Source organism: Pristiophorus japonicus, chromosome 3 (assembly GCF_044704955.1).
Source record: "Pristiophorus japonicus isolate sPriJap1 chromosome 3, sPriJap1.hap1, whole genome shotgun sequence".
Lineage (NCBI taxonomy): Eukaryota > Metazoa > Chordata > Chondrichthyes > Pristiophoridae > Pristiophorus > Pristiophorus japonicus.
The window spans coordinates 165,489,060-165,505,068 of NC_091979.1; the positions used below are offsets into that span (position 1 = coordinate 165,489,060).

General features: G+C 45.3%; 1 protein-coding gene and 1 long non-coding RNA gene across 5 annotated transcripts in view; one reads left to right on the forward strand and one right to left on the reverse strand.

The window, feature by feature from the left end:
• The window catches only part of LOC139259998 (microtubule-associated protein 2-like), a 607,920-nt gene that overhangs the window by 144,688 nt on the left and 447,223 nt on the right, over positions 1-16,009 (forward strand). The window lies entirely within an intron of this gene.
• LOC139259999 (uncharacterized) overlaps positions 5,439-16,009 on the reverse strand; it is a 90,161-nt gene continuing 79,590 nt past the window's right edge. For all 4 annotated transcript variants that reach the window (XR_011592700.1, XR_011592701.1, XR_011592699.1 and 1 more), the window contains exon 8: positions 5,439-6,102. This is a non-coding gene — a long non-coding RNA (uncharacterized lncRNA). The remainder of the gene's footprint in view (positions 6,103-16,009) is intronic.

Here is a 16,009-nt window from a genome sequence, read left to right on the forward strand (position 1 = left end):
TGATGATCCCTCTAACATATAATTCCTCCTCACCATTGTAATAGTTTATTTAATCAATACCGCGACCCCCCCTCCCGCCCCGCTTTTACCCCCCTCTCTGTCTTGTCTAAAAATCCTGTAACCAGGAATATTGATCTGCCAAACCTGCCCCTCATTCAGCCATGTCTCCTTGATTACTACTTACTAACCCTTGTTTCCTCTGTCTTACAGATTTGTTTTCTAAATTCTTGCTATCCAATTTCTTCTTTACTTCCTTCCCTATTGAATCTATTCTCAGGTTCCCATGCCCCTGCCAAGCTTGTTTAAACTCTCCCCAACAGCACAAGCAAAACTCCCCGCGAGGATATTGGTCCCAGCGTTGTTGAAGTGCAATCCATCCAGTTTGTACAGGTCCCATCTCCTCCAGAAGTGGTCCTATTGCCTCAAGAATTTAAAGCCCTCCCTCCTACACCAACTCTCCAGCCATGCGTTCATCCTCTCTATCCTTCTATTCTTGTACTCATTAGCACGTGGCACCGGTAGTAACCCGGAGATTACTACCTTTTGAGGTCCTATCCTTTAATTTTATTCCTAGCTCCCTATATTCTGCCTGTAGGACCTCATCCCTCTTTCTACCTATGTCGTTGGTCCCGATATGGACCATGACCTCTAGCTCTTTACTCACTCCCCCCAGAACCGCTCTGTGACATCCTTGACCCTGGCATTAGGGAGGCACCATACCATTCTGGAGTCACGTCTGCGGCCGCAGAAACACCTCTCTGTTCCCCTAACTATAGAATCCCCTATCACTAGAGCTCTTTTATTCTTCGTCCCTCCCCGCTGTGCAGCTGAGCCACCCGTGGTGCCTTTGAATAGACTCTGGCTGCACTTCCCAGAGGCACCATCGCCCTCACCGATACTCAGAAGTGAATATCAGTTTGAAAGCGAGATGGACTTATGGGGGGACTCCTGCGTTCTTACTTCATCTGGTCGTAACCAACTTCCCCTCTGCCTACACGCTTTTAAGCTGCGGGGTGACCACCTCCTGAAACGTGCTATCCACGTAGCTCTCAGCCTCGCGGATGCACCGTATTGACGCCAGCCGCTGCTCGTGCTCCGAAACACAGAGGTCAAGTAGTTGAAACTCGAGACACCTCCTGCATACATGGTTGTCTAGGTTGCGCGAAGCATCCAGGACTTCCCACATGCCGCAGGATGTGCACTCCACAGGACTGAGCTCCCCTGCCAACCCTCTAATTAGACTTATCTAATTAAAAATCGAATTAAAAGAAAAAGGTAGATACTTACCAGTCAAACAGCCAACTACTTACCCGCCCGGATGAGGGCTATGAGATCCTCGTCCAAATTGAACTCCTCACTGAACTTCGGACCTCCTGAACTCTCGGGCCTCTCTCGAACTCCCGAACTCTCGAAACTCTCGGAACTCCCGATCTCTCGGTACTTGCAGACCTCTCGGAATTCCTGGACTTCTCGGAACTCATGGACGTCTCGGAACTCGCGCAACTCGCTGAACTCCCGATCTCTCGAACTCTCTACCTCTCGAACTCCCGACCTCTCGGACGCCCGAACTCTCGAAATCCTGAACTCTCGGACTTCTCAGTTTTAATAGAAGCATTAACCCATTTAAGAATACAGTTTCATTAAGCTAAGTTAATTCAGCACCTGACAGAGACAGGCTTAGTAAGTGGTTGGGAAAATATTGGAGTCCATTATTAAAGAAGTAGTAGCAGGACATTTGGAAAAGCAAAATTCGGTCAGGCAGAGTCAGCATGGATTTATGAAGGGGAAGTTATATTTGACAAATTTGCTGAAGTTCTTTGAGGATGTAATGAAGAGGGTGGATAAAGGGAAACCAGTGGATGTGGTGTATTTGGACTTCCAGAATGCATTTGACAGGGTGCCACATAAAAGGTTACTGCACAAGATAAAAGTTCATGGGGTTGGGGGTAATATATTCGCATGGATAGAGGATTGGCTAACCAACAGACAACAGAGAGTCGGGATAAATGGTTCATTCTCCGGCTGGCAACCAGTAACTAGTGGGGTGCCGCAGGGATCAGTGTTGGGACCCCAACTATTTACAATCTGTATTAACGACTTAGAAAAAGGGACTGAGTGTAACGTAGCCAAGTTTTCTGACAATACAAAGAAGGGAGGAAAAGCAATGTGTGAGGAGGACACAAAAAATCTGCAAAAGGACATAGACAGGCTAAGTAAGTGGGCAAAAATTTGGCAGATAGAGTATAATGTCAGAAAGTGTGAGGTCATGCACTTTGGGGGAAGAAATCAAAGAGTAAGTTATTATTTAAATGGAGAAAGATTGCAAAGTGCCGCAGTACAGCGGGACCTGGGGGTATTTGTGCATGAAACACAAGGATAATATGCAGGTACAGCAAGTGATCAGGAAGGCCAATGGAATCTTGGCCTTTATTGCAAAGGGGATGGAGTATAAAAGCAAGCAAGTCTTGCTACAGCTATATAAAGTATTGGTGAGGCCACACCGGGAATACTCCGTGCAGTTTTGGTTTCCATATTTACAAAAGGATATACTTGCTTTGGAGGCATTCAGAGAAGGTTCGCTCGGTTGATTCCGGGGATGAGGGGGTTGATTTATGAGGAACGGTTGAGTAGGTTGGGCCTCTACTCATTGGAATTCAGAAGAATGAGAGGTGATCTTATCGAAACGTACAAGATTATGAGGGGGCTTGACAAGGTGGATGCAGAGAGGATGTTTCCACTGATGGGGGAGACTAGAACAAGAGGGCATGATCTTAGAATAAGGGGCCGCCCATTTAAAACAGAGATGAGAAGAAATTTCTTCTCTCAGAGGGTTGTAAATCTGTGGAATTCGCTGCCTCAGAGAGCTTTGGAAGCTGGGACATTGAATAAATTTAAGACAGAAATAGACAGTTTCTTAAGCGATAAGGGTTATGGGGAGCGGGCGGGGAAGTGGAGCTGAGTCCATGATCAGATCAGCCATGATCTCATTGAATAGCGGAGCAGGCTCAATGGGCCGTATGGCCTACACCTGTTCCTATTTCTTATGTTCTTATGTTTTAACTCCTCCAACCCAGCTCCCTCCCTCCCTCCCCCGACCTTTCTCCGTCCACTCCTTCGAGGTAGTGTCGTTGATCAATATTTATTGTTGAAACAAAAATCTACTGTTAGTTTTCAGAACAAAGAAACCAGTTCTTGGAGTTAATTACAATTCTTTTGAAATATTTCATCATCATAGGCAGTCCCTCGGAATCGAGGAAGACTTGCTTCCACTCTTAAAATGAGTCATTAGGTGGCTGTACAGTCCAATATGAGAACCACAGTCTCTGTCACAGGTGGGACAGATCGTCGTTGAGGGAAGGGGTGGGTGGAACTGGTTTGCCGCACGCTCTTTCCGCTGCCTGCGCTTGATTTCTGCATGCTCTCGGCGATGAGACTCGAGGTACTCAGCGCCCTCTCAGATGCATTTCCTCCACTTGTCTTTGTCCAGGGACTCCCAGGTGTCAGTGGGGATCTTGCACTTTATCAGGGAGGCTTTGAGGGTGTCTTTATAACGTTTCATCTGCCCACCTTTGACTCGTTTGCCGTGAAGGAGTTCCAAGCAGAGCACTTGCTTTTGGGAGTCTCATGTCTGGCATGTGAACAATGTGGCCTGCCCAGCAGAACTGATCAAGTGTGGTCAGTGCTTCAATGCTGGGGATGTTGGCCTTGTCGAGGACGCTAATGTTGGTGTGTCTGTCCTCCCAGGGGATTTGTAGGATCTTGCGGAGACATCGTTGGTGGTATTTCTCCAGCGATTTGAGGTGTCTACTGTACATGGTCCACGTCTCTGAGCCATACAGGAGGACGGGTATTACTAAAGCCCTGTAGACCATGAGCTTGGTTGCAGATTTGAGGGCCTGTTCTTCTAACACTCTTTTCCTCAGGCGGCCAAAGGCTACACTGGCGCACTGGAGGCGGTGTTTGAATCTCGTCGTCACTGTCTGCTCTTGTTGAATGAGAGGCTCCCGAGGTATGGGAAATGGTCCACGTTGTCCAGGGCCACGCCGTGGATCTTGATGACTGGGGGGCAGTGCTGTGCGGCGAGGGCAGGCTGGTGGAGGATCTTTGTCTTACGGATGTTGAGCGTATGCTTTCATACGCCTCAGTAAGTACGTCGACTATGTCCTGGAGTTCAGCCTCTGTATGTGTACAGACACAGGCGTCATCCACGTCCTGTAGCTTGACGACAGAGGTTGGGGTGGTCTTGGACCTGGCCTGGAGACGATGAAGGTTGAACAGTTCCCACTGGTTCTGGAGCTTAGTTCCAGCAGGGAACTTGTTGACTGTGAGGTGGAGCATGACAGCGAGGAAGATTGAGAAGAAGGTTGGGGCGATGATACAGCCCTGTTTGACCCCGGTCCGGACATGGATTGGGTCTGTAATGGATCTGTTGGTAAGGATCACGGCTTGAATGTCGTCGTGGAGCAGGCGGAGGATGGTGACGGACTTTTGGGGGCATCCGAAATGGAGGAGGATGCTCCATAGACCCTCACGGTTGACAGTGTCAAAGGCCTTTGTAAGGTCGAAGAAGGCCATGTATAAGGGCTGGTGCTGTTCCGTGCATTTTTCTTGCAGCTGTCGCGCTGCAAAAATCATGATGGTGTAGCTCACTGTTCAACCCTTTTTTAAGTAATTCAGGATTGAGACAGATAAATATTTATTTGAAAGAATTACTGGGTTCTAATTTCAAAGTGCAATGTGATCATACATTTCTTTGCAAGAATAGGATTAATACGACTTGCCAGTGATCATTCTATCATTCCCATTACAGAATTATAAGAATTTGCAAGGAATGTTTCGTGAGAAAGGGAATCATTGTTCTTTAGCTGTCAAAGTTCGACATAGTTGACAACAATTGTTTGAGAGCTGTGACTGATCAATAATTAAATTGAATCTGTTATGAATTAGGAGTCAATATTTTTCCTTGTTTTTAAATACCTTTCTTCTGTGTTTTTCTGTCATAAATTTACTTTTTATCTGTACGTTTCTATATCAATCATTTCCTTGCATTTTTTTCAATTTCTCAAATCCATATGTTTCCATTGAATTGATTTATTCATGACAGATCCTGTAAACATGATCTAGATTATTATCCAGAAAATGGTTACTTTGTGGTGTAAAAGCTGAGTTGGCATTGGAAGGAGAATATGAACCACAGTCCCTAACACTTCTATGGGTGGTGGGATGGTATCACTCCCATCAGCCACAACCACACTCAAGACACACATTTTCTTTCTGGTAGACATTTAAGCTTGTGAAAATTTACTTTTTAACGAAGGTTCCACACCTGAAACATCAACAGCACAGATGCTGCCTGATCTACTGATTGTTGTTGGAAATAGGCAAGTTTAAAGGCATCTCTGGTCACTTTAATAATCAGGATCAACTGTAAAACAATCTGGTGGGTATATTGTGTTTAATCAGAGTTTAAGACGGAATATAACACATTAATTATACAAGAAAAACATACGACCGTAACAAGTAGTTGATACCGATCCCAAGAGGACAAAGGCTGGCGCATGTGAGCAGTTCTCTGGCTTGCAGTCTTTTTCTATTTGTCTAGAACTTCTTTTGGGAAAGCATGGGATCACTCGAAGAGTGTTCGACGAGCCCAACTTCAGTTTCACTCTCATGTCAATTCATGTCAATTCATGTCAATTCATGTCAATTTTATTAATTTTGAACCCTTATTTCCAACATATTTCACTCCATAAGAGAGAGCAAACTATTTTGATCTCTCATTTTTGGATGCGCATCCATTGTGCCATCTCTAAATTTCGATAAGGGAAACTCAGAAATGAAAATTTCCCCCTTTCTTACAGTCCATTCCTTTGAGGGGGAGGAGCAACCTCTGACCCCTTACTCAACTGCAGTTCACTGTTCTGATGTTCAATTCTGCCCCGCCTGGAGTATCCTCTGTTTCTTGTATCTTTCCTGATCTTACCTAACCTTGAGTCTCCTGTACGCTGCTTTGGATCTTCTCTTTCGGTGTATTCAGTTAATTAAAAAATAATGTAGTCTTAGACGTTGGCTTATGCATCAAAGTGTCACGATGTGAGGTACCTATATCAAATACACTATCATTACAAGTTGGAAAACTACCAGAGCATGTGAAATAATTCGAACAAAAGGAATAATTTGAACCTAAGGATATGCTGATATATTAAGCCCAATATCCCACCAATGTGAATGTCGTACTAATTGTACTACACAATTGTGCAGCTTATACTTAAGTTTCTCATTTACTGTTGGTTTCACTTGAGCATAGGTTTTGAGACAGGTTCTGTAAGACCAAGATAAGAGCTCACAGGGTTGAGGGTAATATATTAGCATGGATAAAGGATTGGCTGACTTCAACAGAAAACAGAGTCGGGATAAATGGGTCATTTTCGGGTTGTCAAACTGTAACTAGTGGGATGCCACAGGGATCAGTGCTGGAGCCTCAACTATTTACAATCTACATTAATGACTTGGTTGAAAGGACCGAGTATAATGTAGCCAAATTTGCTGATGATATAAAGATAGGTGGGAAAGCAAGTTGTGAGGAGGACGCAAAGTGTAGGGGTTAAAAGAAGACTTCTCTCCTTAAGGGTGGACCCCCTGATGTAAGGAATCGACACCCCCACCTCTATAACGACCATGGAATCAATCAAACAAAACCTTCAGTACAACTAGTTTATTTCGAGCACATGCAAGGGATCGTTCAAACGTGAACCTTCTCAGAACAATGGTTCTCACCCACAGTTCATACAACAAACCGAAGTGTGTGCCTCGCCCACAAAAGCACCGGTTGGTAGTAATCTCAGGATTGCTACCAGTGCCACGTGCTAGTTAGAGTAGGAATTGCAGGATAGCTCAGATGAATACGTGACTTGAGGAATGGTGCAAGAGGGAGGGATTCAAATTCCTGGGACATTGGAACTGGTTCTGGGGGAGGTGGGACCAGTACAAATTTGTGTCTTAATGCAAGGAGTATCCGCAATAAGGTGGATGAATTAATTGTGCAAATAGATGTTAACAAATATGATGTGATTGGGATTACGGAGACGTGGCTCCAGGATGATCAGGGCTGGGAACTCAACATCCAGGGGTATTCAACATTCAGGAAGGATAGAATAAAAGGAAAAGGAGGTGGGGTAGCATTGCTGGTTAAAGAGGAGATTAATGCAATAGTTAGGAAAGACATTAGCTTGGATGATGTGGAATCTATATGGGTAGAGCTGCAGAACACTAAAGGGCAAAAATCGTTAGTGGGAGTTGTGTACAGACCTCCAAACAGTAGTAGTGATGTTGGGGAGGGCATCAAACAGGAAATTAGGAGTGCATGCAATAAAGGTGCAGCAGTTATAATGGGTGACTTTAATATGCACATAGATTGGGCTAGCCAAACTGGAAGCAATACGGTGGAGGAGGATTTCCTGGAATGCATAAGGGATGGTTTTCTAGACCAATATGTCGAGGAACCAACTAGGGGGGAGGCCATCTTAGACTGGGTGTTGTGTAATGAGAGAGGATTAATTAGCAATCTCATTGTGCGAGGCCCCTTGGGGAAGAGTGACCATAATATGGTGGAATTCTGCATTAGGATGGAGAATGAAACAGTTAATTCAGAGACCATGGTCCAGAACTTAAAGAAAGGTAACTTTGAAGGTATGAGGCATGAATTGGCTAAGATAGATTGGCTAATGATACTTAAGGGGTTGACTGTGGATGGGCAATGGCAGACATTTAGAGAACGCATGGATGAATTACAACAATTGTACATTCCTGTCTGGCGTAAAAATAAAAAAGGGAAGGTGGCTCAACCGTGGCTATCTAGGGAAATCAGGGATAGTATTAAAGCCAAGGAAGTGGCATACAAATTGGCCAGAAATAGCAGCGAACCTGGGGACTGGGAGAAATTTAGAACTCAGCAGAGGAGGACAAAGGGTTTGATTAGGGTAGGGAAAATGGAGTACGAGAAGAAGCTTGCAGGGAACATTAAGGCGGATTGCAAAAGTTTCTATAGGTATGTAAAGAGAAAGAGGTTAGTAAAGACAAACGTAGGTCCCCTGCAGTCAGAATCAGGGGAAGTCATAACGGGGAACAAAGAAATGGCAGACCAATTGAACAAGTACTTTGGTTCAGTATTCACTAAGGAGGACACAAACAACCTTCCGGATATAAAAGTGGTCAGAGGGTCTATTAAGGAGGAGGAACTGAGGGAAATCTTTATTAGTCGGGAAATTGTGTTGGGGAAATTGATGGGATTGAAGGCCGATAAATCCCCAGGGCCTGATGGACTGCATCCCAGAGTACTTAAGGAGGTGGCCTTGGAAATAGCGGATGCATTGACAGTCATTTTCCAACATTCCATTGACTCTGGATCAGTTCCTATGGAGTGGAGGGTAGCCAATGTAACCCCACTTTTTAAAAAAGGAGGGAGAGAGAAAGCAGGGAATTATAGACCGGTCAGCCTGACCTCAGTAGTGGGTAAAATGATGGAATCAATTATTAAGGATGTCATAGCAGCGCATTTGGAAAATGGTGACATGATAGGTCCAAGTCAGCATGGATTTGTAAAAGGGAGATCATGCTTGACAAATCTTCTGGAATTTTTTGAGGATGTTTCCAATTAAGTGGACAAAGGAGTACCAGTTGATGTGGTATATTTGGACTTTCAGAAGGCTTTCGACAAGGTCCCACACAGGAGATTAATGTGCAAAGTTAAAGCACATGGGATTGGGGGTAGTGTGCTGACGTGGATTGAGAACTGGTTGTCAGACAGGAAGCAAAGAGTAGGAGTAAATGGGTACTTTTCGGAATGGCAGGCAGTGACTAGTGGGGTACCGCAGGGTTCTGTGCTGGGGCCCCAGCTGTTTACATTATACATTAATGATTTAGACGAAGGGATTAAATGTAGTATCTCCAAATTTGCGGATGACACTAAGTTGGGTGGCAGTGTGAGTTGCGAGGAGGATGCTATGAGGCTACAGAGTGACTTGGATAGGTTAGGTGAGTGGGCAAATGCGTGGCAGATGAAGTATAATGTGGATAAATGTGAGGTTATCCACTTTGGTGGTAAAAACAGAGAGACAGACTATTATCTGAATGGTGACAGATTAGGAAAAGGGAAGGTGCAACGAGACCTGGGTGTCATGGTACATCAGTCATTGAAGGTTGGCATGCAGGTACAGCAGGCGGTTAAGAAAGCAAATGGCATGTTGGCCTTCATAGCGAGGGGATTTGAGTACAGGGGCAGGGAGGTGTTGCTACAGTTGTACAGGGCCTTGGTGAGGCCACACCTGGAGTATTGTGTACAGTTTTGGTCTCCTAACTTGAGGAAGGACATACTTGCTGTTGAGGGAGTGCAGCGAAGATTCACCAGACTGATTCCCGGGATGGTGGGACTGACCTATCAAGAAAGACTGAATCAACTGGGCTTGTATTCACTGGAGTTCAGAAGAGTGAGAGGGGACCTCATAGAAACGTTTAAAATTCTGACGGGTTTGGACAGGTTGGATGCAGGAAGAATGTTCCCAATGTTGGGGAAGTCCAGAACCAGGGGTCACAGTCTAAGGATAAGGGGTAAGCCATTTGGGACCGAGATGAGGAGAAACTTCTTCACCCAGAGAGTGGTGAACCTGTGGAATTCTCTACCACGGGAAGTAGTTGAGGCCAATTCACTAAATATATTCAAAAGGGAGTTAGATGAAGTCCTTACTACTCGGGGGATCAAGGGGTATGGCGTGAAAGCAGGAAGTGGGTACTGAAGTTTCATGTTCAGCCATGAACTCGTTGAATGGCGGTGCAGGCTAGAAGGGCTGAATGGCCTGCTCCTGCACCTATTTTCTATGTTTCTATGTTTCTAAACCAGATGGTCTGCATCTGGGCAGGACCGGAACTTATGTCCGAGGCGGAGTGTTTGCTAGTGCTGTTGGGAAGAGTTTAAACTAAAATGGCGGGGGATGGGAATCTATGCAGGGAGGCAGAGGGAAAAAGGGGGCAGAAGCAAAAGGTAGGAAGGAGAAAAGCAAGAGTGAAGGGCAGAGAAATCAAGGGCAGAAATCAAAAAGGGCCACATTACAACATAATTTTAAAAGGACAAAGAGTGTTTAAAAAAAACAAGCTTGAAGGCTCCGAGTCTCAATGCGAGGAGCATTCGTAATAAGGTGGATGAATTGACTGCGCAGATAGCTGTTAACAGATATGATATAATTGGGATTACAGAGACATGGCTCCAAGGTAACCAAGGCTGGGAACTCAACATCCGGGGGTATTCAATATTCAGGAAGGACAGATAGGAAGGAAAAGGAGGTGGGGTAGCGTTACTGATTAAAGAAGAGATTAACACAATAGTAAGTAAGGACATTAGCATGGATGATGTGGAATTTATATGGGTAGAGCTGCGAAATACCAAAGGGCAGAAAACGTTAGTGGGAGTTGTGTACAGACCACCAAACAGTAGTAGGGAGGTTGTAGCACAGCTGTTCCCAAACTCAAGGGTCACGAGGCTAACTGGGTGGCCAAGAACGAGAGCCACTGATGCAGCCTTGAATAGCCAGAGGAGGTGCATTTTTGGCAGATTGCAGCGTAGCCAAGGATGTTTGAATCCCTGCTGAATTCTATTTATTGAACTTATCAGTGTTGCTTCTGATGCAACAGTAATCAGTTACTCTGCACCAGAAGTGTTTGGGTTTATATAGGATATTGTCATGCATCCTTTACCTCTAATACATGTTTGAGAACGAGGAAACATCAAAACTCTGGTATTCACTCATTATTAAATCAAGTCAATGAGATAATTAAACACAATCCCTTTCATGCACTGGAGATTTCAGGAGATCAAAAGTATGTTGTCATTAACTGTTTACGCTAACCTCAGCAAGACCAGAAAAGTCCCCAAGGAGCCAGTGACTGTATCTTTTATAAGAACATAAGACCATAAGAAATAGGAACAGGAGTAGGCCATATGGCCCCTCGAGCCTGCTCCGCCATTCAGTAAGATCATGTCTGATCTGATCATGGACTCAGCTCCACTTCCTCGCACGGTCCCCATAACCCCTTATCCCTTGCCTTTTAAGAAACTTTCTATTTCTGTCTTAAATTTATTCAATGTCCCAGCTTCCACAGCTCTCTGAGGCAGCGAATTCCACAGATTTACAACCCTCTGAGAGAAGAAATTTCTCCTCATCTGTTTTAAATGGGCGGCCCCTTATTCTAAGATCATGCCCTCTAATTCTCGTCTCCCCCATCAGTGGAAACATCCTCTCTGCATCCACCTTGTCAAGCCCCCTCATAATCTTATACATTTCGATAAGGTCTCCTCTCATTCTTCTGAATTCCAATGAGTAGAGGCCCAACCTACTCAACCTTTCCTCATGTCATCCCCCTCATCTCCGGAATCAACCTCGTGAACCTTCTCTGAACTGCCTCCAAAGCAAGTATATCCTTTTGTAAATATGGAAACCAAAACTGCACATAGTATTCCAAATGTGGCCTCACCAATACCTTATATAGCTGTAGCAAGGCTTCCCTGCTTTTATACTCCATCCCCTTTGCAATAAAGGCCAAGTTACCATTTGCGTTTCATGCACAAGTAACAACGTCCTTCCATTGTAATGCATAATGATGTCCTTCTAACGTAATGCATTATGTCAATGTGCTATAAATTAAATGGTTAATTTCCCTCTGTGTAATAAGATTTGTTTATTCACTAATGAGAAACCCAGGACATTCATAACACAAGCCTATTCATCCCACAACACCTCCCTATAGTTACTTGACTGATTTACTATATCTTCTCATAGATGGTTAATGAGATAATGTCTCCACTGCTCCAGGCCTGGCCTTGCCTAGCCATTGCAGAAAAAGTATTAATATGTGGATAAATATTTTAGACTAAAGAATGATATGGCTAATTAACCTAGTACACCTATTCTTGCAAGAAACAGCTCTGATAGGTCCAGTGTCCGCTTCTAGGAATCAGCAGTAATTCATACATCCCGTACTGTGCTGAGATTGCTCCATAATACACCTACTCTGGCTATGCAAGGCTGCATCATTTAAAGTGTGCTATCTTTTTGTTATTCATTCCTGGGATGTGGGCAAGGTCGGCATTTCTTGCTCATTCCTAATTGCCCTTGAGAAGGTGGTGGTGAGCCTGCTTCTTGAACCGTTGCAGTCCGTGTGGTGAAGGTACTCCCACAGTGCTGTTACGGAGGGAGTTCCAGGTTTTTGATCCAGCGACGATGAAGGAATGGCGATATAGTTCCAAGTCAGGATGGTGTGTGACTTGGAGAGGAACCTGGAGGTGATGGTGTTCCCATGCGCCTGCTGCCCTTTTCCTTCTAGGTGGTAGAGGTCGCGGGTTTGGGAGGTGCTGTCGAAGAAGCCTTGGCGAATTGCTGCAATGCATCTTGTAGATAGGATACGGACAGCAGAGCTTTAAATGAGCTAAAGCTTATGGAAGGTGAAAGATGGGATGACAACCAAGGGAGCATTGGAGTAATAGATTCTGGAGACCATAAAGTAGGAATGATGATTTCAATGCAGTTGGGGATGTTTCGGAGATGGAAGTAAACAATGTTTGTTATGGAGGAGGTCTGAGATTGGAAGCTCAGTTAATTGTCAAATAATACACCAAGATTGCAAACAGGTTAGTTCAGCCTGAGAAAATAACCTGTAAGGGGGATCTAGTTAGTGGCAAGGGTTTGGAGTTTGTGGCCCAATGATGTTTTCTGTCTAACCAGTGTTTAGCTGGAAGAAGTTATGGGTCATCCAAGATTGGATATTGGACAATGAGTAACAGCACAGAGGCAGTGGACGGCAGAGATTGAGCTGAGCATCATTGGTATGTGTGGAAGCTTCAAATGATGTCACGGCATGTAGACGAGGAAGGGGCAAAGGATGGATCCTTGGGGGACTAAAGAGGTGACTGTGTAAGAGTGGGAAGAGAAATCGCTGGTAGAGATCAATTAGAATATATAATGAGAAATAGGAGCAGGAGTAGGCCATTCAGCCCTTTGGGTCTGCCATTCAATAAGATTATGGCTGATCTACCCCAATTTCATTTTCGCGCCCTATCCCCATGTCCCTTGATTTCCTTAATATCCAAAAATCTATTGATCTCTGTCTTGAATATACTCAATGACTGAGCATCCACAGCACTCTGGTGCAGAGAATTCCCAACTCTTTTCCAAAGATTCACAAACCACAATAAATAAATGTTTAATTATCTCAGTCTCAAATGGCGACCCCTTATTCTGAGACTATGACCCCCAGTTCTGGAAACATCCTCCCAGTGTCTACCCTGTCACTCTAATCTACTCAATCCCTTTTTGTAGGAATACCCTCATCCCAGGAATCAACCTTGTGAACATTTAGTTGCATTCTATCTAAGGTAAGTATATCCTTCCTTGGGTAAGGAGACCAAAACTGTAGACAGTACTCCAGGTGGCATCATCATCATAGGCAGTCCCTCGGAATCGAGGAAGACTTGCTTCCACTCAAAGTGAGTTCTCAGGTGGTTGTACAGTCCAATGTTGGAATTACAGTCTCTGTCACAGGTGGGGCAGACGGTGGTTGAAGAAAAAGGTGGATGGGGAGCCTCCTCCTTCCGCTATCTGTGCTTGATTTCTGCATGCTCTTGGCGACGAGACTCGAGGTGCTCAGCGCCCTCCCGGATGCTCTTCCTCCGTTTTGAGTGGTCTTGGGCCAGAGATTCCCAGGTGCTGGTGAGGATGTTGCACTTTATCAAGGAGGCTTTGAGGGTCTTCTTGAAACGTTTCCTCTGCCCACCTGGGGCTCGCTTGCCGTGCAGGAGTTCTGAGTAGAGGGCTTGCTTAGGGAGTTTTGTGTCGGGCATGCGGACGATGTGGCCCGCCCAACGGAACTGGTCAAGCGTGGTCAGTGCTGCGATGCTGGGGATGTTGGCCTAAGCAAGAACACTGACATTGGTGCGTCTATCCTCCCAGTGGATTTGCAGCATCTTGTGGAGGCATCGTTGGTGGTACTTCTCCAGCGCTTTGAGATGTCTGCTGTATATGGTCCACATCTCTGAGCCATTTTTGAGCCGTTTCGGCTGCCCCCAAAAGTTTTTCACCATCATCCGCCTGCTCCACAATGACATGCAAGCCGTGATCCTGACCAATGAATCCACCACAGACCCAATCCACGTCCGGACCGAGATCAAGCAGGGCTGTGTCATCGCACCAACTCTTTTCTAGATCTTCCTTGCTGCAATGCTCCATCTCACTCTCAACATGCTCCCCGCTGGAGTGGAACTAAACTAGAGAACCAATGGGAACCTCTTCAACCTTCGGCGTCTCCAGGCTAGATCCAAGCTCATCCCATCCTCTGTCATCGAACTACAGTACGCGGATGACGCTTGCGTCGGCGCACACTCAGAGGCCGAATTCCAAGCCATCATCAACACCCTTCACCAATGCGTATGAAAGCATGTGCCTTATGCTAAACATCCTTAAGACAAAGGTCCTCTGCCAACCTGACCCCGCCATACAGCACTGACCCCAGTCATCAAAATTCATGATGAGGCCTTGGACAATGTGGACCATTTTCCACACCTCGGGAGCCTACTATCAGCAAGAGCAGACATCGATGACGTTGTCTTAAGAGATTGGTATAGATTGTAAATAGCTGAGGCCCAAACACTGATAATTGCGGTACCCCACTAGTTATAAAGTTAGATTTTGGCCGACTTTGCGACCGTGTTTTCGCCGCGATTTGACCCTATGCAGTGAAAACCCAGTCGGCGGGATCCTTGGTGTGACCGCTTTGTGGCGGAACATTTGCACATACCGCCGAGGAGAGGAGCGCCGATGTTCAGTGCAGCGGATTGCATTTGCTTTGCACTTTCTGTTATGTAGGTAACTATGTCATACTTGCCACCAGAGGGCGCGACTGTTGGAGTCCTAATGGTCACCTGCACACACGTGCAGGACCAGTATAAAAGGTTGGCTGCCATGTTGTTTAGGCACTCTGGAAATGTAATAGAAACATAGAAACATAAAAACATAGAAAATAGGTGCAGGAGCAGGTCATTCGGCCCTTCGAGCCTGCACCGCCATTCAATGAGTTCATGGCTGAACATGCAACTTCAGTACCCCATTCCAGCTTTCTCGCCATACCCCTTGATCCTCCTAGCAGCAAGGACTTAATCTAACTCCTTTTTGAATATATTTAGTGAATTGGCCTCAACAACTTTCAGTGGTAGAGAATTCCACAGGTTCACCACTCTCAGGGTGAAGAAGTTTCTCCTCATCTCGGTCCTAAATGGCTTACCCCTTATCCTTAGACTGTGACCCCTGGTTCTGAACTTCCCCAACATTGGGAACATTCTTCCTGCATCTAACCTGTCTAAACCCATCAGAATTTTAAACGTTTCTATGAGGTCCCCTTTCATTCTTCTGAACTCCAGTGAATACAAGCCCAGTTGATCCAGTCTTTCTTGCTAGGTCAGTCCCGCCATCCCGGGAATCAGTCTGGTGAACCTTCGCTGCACTCCCTCAATAGCAAGAATGTCCTTCCTCAAGTTAGGAGACCAAAACTGTACACAATACTCCAGGTGTGACCTCACCAAGGCCCTGTACAACTGTAGCAACACCTCCCTGCCCCTGTACTCAAATCCCCTCGCTATGAAGGCCAACATGCCATTTGCTTTCTTAACCGCCTGCTGTACCTGCATGCCAACCTTCAATGACTGATGTACCATGACACCCAGGTCTCGTTGCACCTCCCCTTTTACTATTATCTGTCACCATTCAGATAATAGTCTGTCTCTCTGTTTTTACCACCAAAGTGGATAACCTCACATTTATCCATATTATACTTCATCTGCCATGCATTTGCCCACTCACCTAACCTATCCAAGTCACGCTGCAGCCTCATAGCATCCTCCTCGCAGCTCACACTGCCACCCAACTTAGTGTCATAATGAAGAATAAAGAAGACTAAGGTCACACTAAGTTTA